Source organism: Centroberyx affinis, unplaced genomic scaffold (assembly GCF_046629955.1).
Source record: "Centroberyx affinis isolate AG114_WGS23_722 - 3 ecotype Tasmania unplaced genomic scaffold, CSIRO-AGI_Caff_v1 ptg010784l_1, whole genome shotgun sequence".
Lineage (NCBI taxonomy): Eukaryota > Metazoa > Chordata > Actinopteri > Beryciformes > Berycidae > Centroberyx > Centroberyx affinis.
Window position 1 is genome coordinate 248 of NW_027284934.1, and position 12,807 is coordinate 13,054.

The 12,807-nt window shown below is 38.0% G+C and overlaps 1 pseudogene; it reads left to right on the top strand.

Annotated features, from left to right (window-relative positions):
- The first annotated feature begins 628 nt into the window (after window positions 1-628).
- Window positions 629-12,277, top strand: LOC139640805 (electrogenic sodium bicarbonate cotransporter 1-like; annotated as a pseudogene).
- The last annotated feature ends 530 nt before the right edge of the window (window positions 12,278-12,807 follow it).

The following is a 12,807-nucleotide window of genomic DNA, read 5'->3' on the forward strand; positions in this document are numbered from 1 at the left end:
AGATTGCTGAGCATGTTAAGTTGAAAATATTATAACTTATAGCAAATGAACACTGTGCTTTATTCAACCTGCATGGAGCAAAGTAATGGAGAAATGATAAGTGCTTCCCACAGGCATCTGGTTGGCACTGCTAGCTAGAAAAGAGGTGGACACTGTGTCAGTGTTGGTGAATGGTTGCCACGCCTTAGGTTGCTTTAACCCTCCTATCATGTTTGGAGTCAATTTGACCCCATTCGACATTTAACGTCTCTAAAAACATGATTAACATTATTTTTTCAGCTTGATACTCAATGACTTTTCCTAAATTCATGGGGAAAACTGGTAAACATAAAGTGTAACATGATGATACGTTTTCAAGGTCCTGTACACACTTCGTATACAACGGTGTCAGATTTTATATTAAACTCTTTCTGTCTGTCTGTCTGTCTGTCTCTCTCTCTCCTCTCTCTCTCTCTCTCTCTCTCTCTCTCTCTCTCTCTCTCTCTCTCTCTTCTCTCTCTCTCTCTCTCTCTCTCTCTCTCTCTCTCTCTCTCTCTCTCTCTCTCTCTCTCTCTCTTCTCTCTCTCTCTCTCTCTCTCTCTCTCTCTCTCTCTCTCTCTCTCTCTCTCTCTCTCTCTCTCTGTAGGTTATGGATCGTCTCAAGCTGCTCCTGATGCCAGCGAAGCACCAGCCTGACCTGGTCTACCTGCGGCACGTTCCCCTGAGGAAGGTCCACCTCTTCACCTTCATCCAGATCCTCTGCTGGCGCTGCTCTGGATCCTCAAGTCCACTGTGGCTGCCATCATATTCCCTGTTATGGTAAGGACATCTAAAGTTTGACTGATATTTGCTGTTTCCCTGTTTCCCTGTGACTTGCAGTGTATTTGTGTTTTTATTTATACTCATACTATTTAATGTAAAGTGTCTTTGAGTATCTAAAGCAGTATTCAAATAAAGTGTATTGTTATTATTATTATCGATATGGGTTTTTCAAGACAAATACAATAGCCAATATTTGATATATAATTAATACCTTTAAATTTCACAATTTTTATGCCACCCAAAATTACAAATATTCAGTGTTTTTCTTCTTTGGCTGGATGGAAAGCCTCTGAAGCAGCATTTAGATGCTAAAACTCTTCATTGAAGCCCAGACTAATGAAATTCCTTCCTGCAAATTAAGTTCAGTGTGGAAAAATGGAGTGCAGCTTGTCAGTGTTGAGTGTGAACAGCTGGCTCCAAGCCACAGATAAAGCCGGCACTAATAAGTCAGCTTGACAAGATTGGGCTCTATAAATTATGACTGCGCTTTCCCATATTGATATGTTGTTAAAGCTTATCGTTTGTACTCCGAGAATTGCTTATATGAGGGATAAACTAATGATGGCTGTTATGGTGTTTTACATATTTATAGTTCAGGGTCATTTATGGTCACAGTAATGCAGACACAGACTTTATCAGGAGTCTTATTGTGCTTTGAATTGTACTTTGTATTGTGTTATTGTGGCAGGGAGGGTGCTGAAGGGAAGGCTTGTTCACTCACTGGTGTGAACCGTAATGTAATGGAATCAACTTCAATTGTAGGGCAGATTTGAAAGGTGACCTGTACATAAATATTACTGATATTTATCAAATTGGTGAGCTACATTTATCAATTTTGTTGCATTTGAAGTACTTAAAAAAACATTTTATATTATTAGGCTACATATTGTAATTCAGTATATATTTAGCATAATTTCTGATGTTATTGTTTTTCCCCAGTAGAAATCTGCATCATGACGTCAGGGTTCACTAATCTTCTACTTGTTAAGATGTTCATATGGTATCTCTCTTTTGTGACTCAGCAGACTAAAACTCTTGCAGTGTATTTGTGATGTTGTGTGTTAAAAGTCTGGCTCAGGAGAGATGTGGCATCTCATAACCTCTGCCTCTAAATTTCCTGCCTTCCTCCAACATATTGCAGAAACACCAGAACATAATCTAAAAAAAAAAATGTCCATTGCAGATAGAGTTCAAAGAGTTCATGACCCAGATGAACTCTAGTTCCAGTGCAAGGCCTTTGAAGACCAGACTGGATTTCTTAGATTGCACCTATTCAACAAATAATAATCCCTCTTTGTCCACTCAAATGGTTTTGCTGTGCTGGTTTCAGATCCTTGCTCTGGTAGCTGTCAGAAAGGCCATGGACTACATGTTCTCCCAGCACGAGCTCGGCTTCCTGGACGACGTTATCCCAGAGAAGGACAAGAAGAAGAAAGAGGACGATAAGAAGAAGAACAAGAAGCGGAGCAGCATAGACAGCGACGTTGAGGATGTAAGGGTTTCATCATCGCAGTTTCACTCTACACAGGGAATCAAGTGTTAATCCTTTATGGCAAAACCTCCAACAAGCAGCTATACAGAAACTTTACACATGTGATGAGGAGAAAGTGGTGAGTGTGGGTATGAAACAGGCAGTGGCAGACTGGGATACAAAAAAGTATCACCAAGAGATATCACCAATTTTTTTAGAATCTTGAAAATGAAGTTGGGGTTGTATATATGGGGTGATGCCTTTTAACTAAAAATATAATATCTATATAATATCACTTTTAGCATCAGTTGTCCTCTCTGCCCATAAATGTCTCAGCAACTAGAAAATCCCGACTTTCCCTGTCACATTTACCCCCTGTTTATATCGTCCATGCACCTGAAAGCAGCATAATGTTTATTTGTTAAATCGACTTGGTCCCAATTTATGCACAGCACAATCAGTCTGTCATTGTCAGCTCAGCCTATGGAAAGTTGGCGGAGGCAGAAAGATGAGAGGTGAGACAGAAAGATGGACTCATGAGATGGGAAACACTGAAATCGAAAGCGGGCCTCCGATCGTAGATGTTTCATTGAATTAAACGCGAAACCTCAATGAACCTCAGTAGTAAATTCCTCTCTCAAGGTTATTATAGTTTTGCATTTTTCATTTCATTCATTTTTTATTTTTATTTCGTTTTGACTTTTTGTTTTCAATTTCAGTTTAGTTTTAATTTGTTTGTAAAGCGGCTTTGCTAGTTTAGTTTAGGTTTTATTTTTTGAAAATGCTTAGTTTTAGTTTAATTTTTATTAGTTTCAGTGTTAGTTTTTTTAGTCTTTTTTTGTAATATGGGGTATTTGTCAGGGGTGAGATTCAAGAAGGTGAAAAAAATTTGAAAAAAAAAAAATTGGAAGATAGATTTCATATCCACCCAAAATACTAGGCTTATGTATGAAATAAATTGACAAAGACGGAAACTAAAGACATTTTCTCTATAATTTTAGTTTATTTTAGTTAGTTTTGTAAACACACAATACAGTTTCAGTTAGTTATCGTTTTTTTGTAAAGCCTCGTTTTTATTTTTATTTCAGTTAACGAAAATGTTTTTTCACACCTAGTTTTTGTTATTTCGTTAGTTTTCGTAAACGATAATAACCTTGTCCCCTCTACATCTGCTCTTGCCACTGATCAGACCAAATCCCCCCTGACTCAGCATCTCAGCTCACATACTGTAACTCCATCGACAGCAGCTCTGACATTCTGCTCAGTTTGCATCCTGCCACCGGACTTCACCCGGTCCACTTGACTTACTTCTGAGGACAGTTGAATGCCGGCTTGATCTCCTCAAGTCCTCGAGTCACAGAGCCTCTTTTCTTGAGCTGCCGCCATGTCAGTTTCTTCTAATGTTTCTTTACATGATACCAAAGTCTGTAACCTTGTCGTCAATCCGTGAGTCAGCCTCCATCCCTGCTCTCAGCTGCCGGGTTTTCTTCCTTTACCGTGGGATGCTGACCCAAAACAGGCCTGCAGACGTCTATTTCCTCCTCACAGCTGATTTCCCAAGCTGTGGCACGGCCTTTCCTTCATTTTTAGCAGCTGTACATCAGTTCCCGAAGGAGTATAGATGAGACAATTTCAAAATACATAGGATGTGACATAATTCCCTCACGCCATAGCCTTGGATAAACACAGAAACCGAACCCAGATATTAAATAGAAAGGTCACAGCCACTGTTTCTGCGTTTCAGTGATTATGATTATAACTGCAACATGTCTTGCTACTGTCTTTGGAGAAATTGGTCTCCCAGGATTTCTCCCTGTATGACTGTTGAACGTCTCTTGGTGCAAAATGGCGAATCTAGAAAGAAGCCCTCGCTCTTTGATTCTGAGGGACTGACACCAAAGACGTTTACTCTTGATGTTGTAGATAGTTCAGAATTTTTTTTTGCTATCTAACTCCATTGTAGCTGTGCTGGAAATAAGTTAAGTTTATGTTTGGCCAATTATCCGCAGAAATAACGAAAATATACCACCAGCAAACAACAAAATGGGCCAAGAAATGCAAGTTACATCGCCAATAGGTTTTCTTTTAACGGTGTGTTAAGTGTTTTAAGGTGGATTTTTCCTTCAGGGTTAGGGTTAATGTGCGCTTGACGCTGCGTTCATAATAACTCACCTACACCCCAAGTCCCATTTCAGGATGTGTGTTTCCTTTGCTGTCTCTCCAACAGTCTGACTACCCTTACAATGAGAATGTTCCCAGCATTAAAATCCCCATGGACATGATGGAGCAAGAGCCCTTCTTAGGTGATAAGGCCTGTGACAGTGAGTAGACCCAAAAAAACCACCTGCAACGCTGGAGGAGAGACCCTTGACCTCTTAATCCTCCTCCTCCTCCTCATCCTCTTCCTCTTCCTCTTGCCTTGCTCCTGCTCTGCTGCCTCTCTCAGCCTCTGGTGACTTTTGTCTTTCACTAAGAGGAGATTGTCATTGCCTGTTTCTCACTCACTCACTGCATGATATTAACAAGTTTTTTGATTTTCTCTCTCTCAGATTTTCTCTCTTTTCTTCATACCAGGCCCGTGCCGTCTTTCAAATCTGCATTTGAATTAATCATTTACCTTTTTGATTTCTTGCTGACTTGATATAACCTTTCTTGTTGTTAACGTTGTAAACTTACCTGCAGTGTTTGTTGTGCTGTCACAACAAACTGTCATGGATGTTTCTAAGGGGTTTTGTGATATTTCATCCTCATCTCTGAGAAATATCGACATTGCTTGTTGAGCTTGTTTGTGTATTGCATACAGATATCAGTTTTATATGAAAAAGTGTGTTTGTATTATTCATAAATAGTACACCTACATCTATTTTTGGTCATTTTACTATGTTACTGTAAAAACAGTTAACAGATGAATGGCTGTTATGCAAGTGTTACATATGGATAATACTGTACTGTTGACTGCCTTGAAACCAATTAGTGGATTTAGGTAGAGCTATTAATTAGCGACTAATTTAACTAACTCTTACTTGGCATCTACTCAAATAATAAATAAGTAAAAAGTTGCCTTAGCATTTTGTTATGAAGCTATTTAACTAGGTTTTGACACCGGTTATTCACTTCTGTAATGGTAATTAAACAAAACTGTCTGATTTTTCCAACCCAGCAAACATTTTGACATTGAGTAGATGTTTATTCCACCAAAATCAAAGTTGAGACGATGTCGTCCATCACTGCTGCCTGCATTGATGGACATCTGTCTGATATCAGTTCAAAACAGTTTCCAAAGCTGTTTTAATATGAATTCTTATTGTGCCAAAATAAGATGTTGTGAACATTTTGTGCTTGTTTGTCCTGTCTGTCAAATGCTTGCTGGGAAAGTTAGCACCTTTGACTGGGAATGATAGCACAACACTTAAACTAGAGAGGCTGATATTTGATGTTATGCTACGCTACAGCAGGTAGCTCTACTAAATAACACATTTTTTGTTAGGTTGAATAAAAGTTGATCAGTGCATTAGGACTAAGATTTTTCAGAAGCATTTATGTGAAATTTGGTGATGACTTGAGGATGGTGAGGAGGAGTCTAGACCAGTGGTTCTCATCCATTTACCATGGAAGCCCAAGAGAAAAACCTGATGAAATCCTGCAGATTGGACCTCCATGTCACATGGTGAAGAACCACTGGTGTAGATGGATGTAAAACTTTGAAGCATGCATCAGACAGGGCGTATTAGCTTGTCTACATGTAGACTAATGACTGGACAGTAAGGTCTGTTTCTCCCTCTGCAGGAGAGAAGTCCCCATCATTCCTCGAACACCACACATCGTGCTGAGCAGCTCCGCTTCTACAAGGCCAACTGCTTGTCCAGGTGAGGCTTGGCTTAGGCTTGGCTTGAGGTGTGTTTGGCTTGTGTTGGTGTGTGTGGGGATGGGGAAGGAGTATGTGCAAGCAGGTGTATGTGCAGATTACAGGTTCAGTTATACAAACATCTCTCAGAGGCAGAAATAATCTTACTGAGTTAAACCTAAATGGGCGGAGCCAAAGAAGCAGTTGTTTTTTGGAGCGCAAGTAGCTAACTGGCAAACTTGAATGGGAAAGAAGGAACTCTGGTCAAAATGTAAATAAAAATATAAATTTTCATTCATTCATGACCATGACCATGAAGGCAGCAGCTAGCTAACTAGCATACCTAGACAGCTATAGGCTAGTATGGCTAGTTTGAACTTGGAAGGTCAGCTAGGCTAACTAGCTAACGTTAACCTAGATCAGTGATTCTCAACCTTTTTCATATCAAGGACCCCTAATTTAGTCCACATTAGGGCCATGGACCCCATTTGATGAGATTTTGTCTCTCGGATCCAAATCTGAGAATATTTTTATAGTTATATCATTTTGAAGAATTCCATGACTAGCTGTATTGCAGGTAGAGAGATAACAGAGAATCTATGATCAAAACAGTCATTCTTCTACATTCTCTAACTGTGTTAACTTGTAAATTAAATAATAGTGAGGTTTAACAATTTGCTGGGGACCCCCTAGAACCCCCTCAAGGACCCCTGGTGGTCCCCGGACCCCACGGTGAGAAACACTGACCTAGATAACTTAGTATGGATAGATTGTCTTGCCTCTTGCCTTTTTCACTGGGCTGCAGTCTAATGTTAGACAGAAAAATGTTGGTTCTTTGGCTCCGCCCATTGAGGTTTAACTCGGCCAATGAGATTATTTCAAACCTTTGTGTTCATACACACTGCATGGGCTGTATGCTCAAACCTTAAAAAATATACTCATTGCTTGAAATTATGTTCATCAAAGTAGTATATATATAAAGTTTGTATATCGTCCGCAGTGTCCCAAACTGCATTGAGCTATTTTTAGATTGCTCTTATCCTTTAATCATAACTTGATCTCCTGGCAATGAAGATGCAAAATGTACATTTAATTCAGACAAAAGGAGCAAGACACAAAACAATCATCCACTCACTGTAGATATGCTAAAAGTAAGGTCACCCAGACTTAGATTGAGCAAAGCCAGTCAAGAGAGCCAATAAGAGATCAAGACCAGAAGCTCAAATAAGCAACTAGAAAACAGATAGAGTTCAGTTCAGCAGTCAAAATTAAAGAACGACCTGTGCTCTTATTTAACCTGGATGTGAGAGCAGTGATGGCCTAGAACTGGCCGAGCCCAAGTGGCTGAGAAGAGCTTGTCACTGATTCTAGATCAAGGCTACGTGAGGTTGTGTGATAAAAACATGCTCTGGTTCATACAGCACATATCTGTCTGTCTGAATTAAGAGAGATTTGGTTTAAAACAACATTGATATGAGCTTTAGTGTAGACAATCAGTCTTAAGAGGCAGAACAACCCTTGTTGTCTGCCTTCTCTGGGTCCATATTGGGAGCAATCATTATTGTGCACAAGAAGAGATTATTTTACTACATCACAGCCTCTCATGATGACCAGGATAGATGGGTCACACTGTACATACAGGGTCAGATATTGTTTCTGTATTACCCCATCTGTTCTACGACTGAAGCAATAACGCTGACGAGAGTCCCAATTCGGACAGGATTAGTGTTCAGGACAATGTGTGAAAAGCAGCTGTGGTCACATAACGTCTCTGATGTCAATGACCAACTTGCAAGGATAAGAAATCTTTGTAATTTGGTCTCCAGATTGCAGAGATCGGAGCAGCTAGTTGGTGTTGGTTCACATAACTTTGTTGATTGGCTTTAAAAACATTACTTTAAACAAAACTGTCACATATGATATTGTAGGCTATATAAACCTATAGCTGCTTCAGTGCTTTTGATCATTTTCTTCTGATCAGTTTTATTTTCTTTGAATTATAGACCTACTTGATGTTGATAGACAGAATCTAAATCTTTTGAGTTCCTCCATGCAGATGAAAAAAACAGATAAAAACACCTTTTCTTGCATCAAATGCCAATATAATAGAACAAAATACTAATTCATGTCAATTCGGATTGAAAACGTTTCACCTGATGTTAGGTTTACAGTAGAAATGACCACAGATAAAAGAGGCAGGACTTCTCCCTGGTGTGGGGGCATGACCCTGAGAGTCTCTGTCATAGCGGACTCGGACAGGGCAAACATTGCGTCCATGCTCCGGTAATGATGACATCACCCTGCCTCCCTCTCTGCGACTAATCCTGTCCCAATAAGACTACAGCCAAATTGCTTTGTGCTCAGATTGACCTCACATACCACCAGACCCTGACGACTGATAGTATTCCTGCGGTGCCTTGAGGAACCAGAATACAATCCTCCGATACAAACACACACACACACACATTCATAACCAATCTCTAACACATTCATAAGCACGCTCCAACTTACTGACTTGTTAAAATACATGCGTAGGCACTGTGTGAGATACACCGGAATGATTCACAACATTCATAATGCATCAACTGGCCATAAGCTATATTTATAATTGTGTGCTTGTGGCTAGCAGCCTCACTGTTTAAAGAAGAGAAATGTTTGTACAGTTAAAACTCCAATCTAATGCTGTAGAGATGCAGGATAAATCAGTTCATTTCTAAACAGACAGACTCAATAGACAGACTCATTGATACTAATATTACTAACATTATGCCATAGTCTTTTCTGCAGTTTCAGGACGTATATGAATGTCTAATTTGCATGTTTTTGGTATCGCTATAAAGAAAAAGTTTGATTTCATTTGAACTTATACAAAAAACACAAAGGCCACTGGAGCTGAGGAAGTGACTATGTCCCGATTTTCGTGACTATTGGCTTTTCTCATCTATTGTTTGAGAAAATCCAACTCAACAATACTACCAGAGCCCTAAAGTTTCATATTGGACACAGAGGAACATTTAGTCTCATTAGAGAGGTGTTAAAGTCTCATTATGATTAAAATTTTGCCTGTTTCCATTTGAACGCTTTGATGCACAACAGGAGTCAAAAAGATGTGTCCTGACATTTTGACGATAGGAATATTATATGTTCCAAGTATTCTTCACAAAATCTCTTTGTGAGCTTCATCAATATCAATTTTGTCCTGACGCTTTCTGAGGAAATATTACCCTACCCGAAAGTTTGCTTGTGTATGACGCCGTTTTAGGGCCACTGTAAGAAAAATAAAATACTAAGATTGAGAAAAAAGTCATAATATTACAAGAATATAGTCTGAATATTTTGAGAATGAAGTCATAATATTTAGAAAAAAAAGTCGAAATATAAGGGATTGAGCTGCCACCAGCTCAGTACTGTGAAACTAGCCACACTTTAATTTCTGGTTTGGTCGCCGAAGGGCGTTTTCTTTTCAAAATAAAAGCCCTACTACTTTTGCAATTGAGCAAAGTAATCATAACTGAACATACTGTAAATTCCTCTTTAAACAACAAAGTGAACTGCTCCTCTTCTCTTTTACTGCTGATAATTTATTCTTGAAATATGACTTTATTCTCGAAATATTGTGACTTTTTTCTCAAAATTACGACTTCATTCTCATAATATTGTGAATGTTTTTTCCTCAAAACATGACTTTTTTCTCGAAATATTAGATTTTTTATATATATGTATATATATTTTTTAACATGGCCCTAAAACGCTATCGTATAAGATGTACAACTGTGTCTGTGCAAATGTGGTAACAGTCGATCTCCTCTGTCTTCCAGCCCTGAGCTGAGTCCGCTGAAGTCTGTGCCTCAGATTAGAATAGACATGGACCCAGACGACGACAACAATTCATTCTACTGGAAGAGCAGAGGGTCTGAAACGTCTCTGTAGAGAGCTGACCCGCATCCTGAAGCACCCAAAACAAAGCTCTCTCTTTTTTTCCTGTCTTTTTTTTTTTTTTTTAAATACTCTTTCTAAAATCCATTCCATGATCACAAGACTTTGTTCTGAATAAGTGGTACGAAAAAAAAAGGGAATGCACAAATAAAAGAAGAACGAATAGAGACACTGAAGAAAACTTTTTTCTATGAAGGAAGCCATTTTAGGAGTAGTCTACTGTTTTTTTTCCCCCCGCTGATTTTTCCGTAGTGTTTCCTCATGATTCCACTCTAGATGATCTTTGTGTCTGACTTACTCAAACACTGATAAATGTAATTCCTTACTACTCTTCTATGCAATTCCTCCCACATATCGCTGATTAATAGTAAATGCTGCAGCTCTTTCTGACCATGCATGGAGTGTCCTCCCTGCTCTTTTTATATATATATATATATATGTATATGTATCATCTCTCTGAATTTTTATATCAATTGAATTATTCTAATGACATTTTCCTGTAGCAGGAAAATAATAATTTCTTTTCATAGCTCTACCTCTCGTTCTAGATTCAAAGCTTATTATAAAAAAAAAAAAAATTCAACATGTTGATTTTTGAGGCAGCATGGGGTTTTGATATCGTTACTTTTCTTTCTGGCCTCTTCTTGTAGAGTACTTTTAGTTGAAATGATTCAAGAGATTAATTGTATTAAGGCTTATGGAAGAAATATGTGCAAAATAGAGATACAGTACACCTATGAAATGAAATGGTTAAGTTAATTAACAGTTAATTAACGATGCATTTGTTTTGTTTTGGTTGCGAGATAAACATTTTTATCACTTTTTTGATGCAATTTTTATTGCAACACCTTGTACTCTTTCTATTAAACAATTTGTGAATCTTTCTTTCACATGTTCACTTCAAAGCTTTTGTTACTTGTTAAACTGAAATCATACATTTCTTTTGTTGTTTTTTGTTTTTAATGATTGTGTTGTGCATGTGTTGGTAACCTGTTTTCTTTCTTGTGTCCTTCAATTTGCTTCCATGGGTAGAAAACAGTCCTGAGTTTCATAATCATCTGACTTTCCTCAGCCAAACTTAAACTCTTCTAGAAATGCATATCATTTAATTGCTTGTGCTGCACAAAACACTTTACCTAAGTGGCTTATAAGAGAATGATCTGGACTGAAATTCATGTGATAATGATTTGACTATAGGGATTATGAGAAGGGAATCAAATCCAAGTAAGCTCCTTGGAACGGGCCGGCTTCACTCCTTCAGTCAGCAGCAATCGTGTTTCTTTGCTGTCTCAATTGCTGTTGGAATTGAATCGAATGTGAAAATGGGATCACCTGTTTTTTTTCTTCCCTGTATTATAAAACAAAACATCCTCAGATCTAATCTCAATCTGCAAACACGAGGCAGAAGATGCTGTACAGCTCTCCTCCAAATTTACTCCATTTTTCCCCCAGCCACACAGTCACACACAGAGGGAGTTCAGCCTGTGAGGTCGCTGTAGGGAGGATCCACTTAAATCGGCCAGTATTATCTACAGTACTAGATGCCAAAATGGCTACTTGGGCACTGTGTGGCGTTCCAGTATCCTCACCTTGTTTCTAAAGAGCACACTCGTGCATGTTCTCCCCTGGATTGTAAAGACTGATGCACTGTCAGAGCTGATGTTTGTGAGCTGGTCTTTAAGTCCAGGAGCAGGTTTGATGTGAAAGTCTTCCACTCTCCTCAGCACCACTATAGACAAACTGAGTCTCTGTGTGATCTATGAGCCGCCTTCTTCCTTTGTAAATCATGTACATAGAGGCATGTTGGCACACACCAAAATGCAACAAGTTACTTTTTACCATCATGGTCATTGTGTTTAATTTGTTTCTTTTTTTGTTTTTTTGTTGGTTTGATTGTTTCAGATATCAACACATCAGCAGAAATAATGGTGTAATTTATACTCTGTTCTCGACATCAGTGTTTTAGCCATGAACAGCAAAGAGTGGAAACAAGTGTGACTTATGTCTGGGACATATTATTCGGGGAGTTGCTAGTTTAAGTCTTGTATAAGCATGTTGGACAAAAATCTATAACATAAAATGAGAAACTAAAAGTTAATTTTAGTGTATGAAATACTGATACATTTTGAATTAACTTTTTGTGACTTTTTAGAACAAGTGAAATGGTTTATTTTAGAATTTATATTTTTCAAATGAAATGTATATTGAAAATAAACAGAATTATCAAACACACAAGGTGTGCTGCTTTTCAATCAGAGGGGACAAATCCATGAAAACTACAGAAAATCAACTTTGTTTCAGACCAGGGATGAGCAGAGTGAATAAAACTTTAAGAAATATCCCAAAATTATGCAAAAATGTTATCTTAGTTCACATTATCTTACTATCTAAAACCAATAAAATACAATTTTAGTGTTATTTGAGAAAGAATATATTCTATTAGCAAACTATTTACACATTTTAGGGAAAAAAACTGTTATATACTATATATGATATAAAAATTGTTAAATTTTGATACAGTATAATCAGTTATTATACCATGTAATGTGACAGTATAATAACAGTACATTATGATACAATAGTGCAATATATTTCTGTATTACACATATATAAATCTTCCCCTACATATGTAAACATGTCTGTCAGGTGTCTTCATGCATCTTAAGGGGATTTTAGACTTTCCTTCAGCATTATGTGAGTTAAGTGTGAAACTGTTGCCTCGTTTCTAGCTGCTATTAACGTCCAGTGTGGGGGG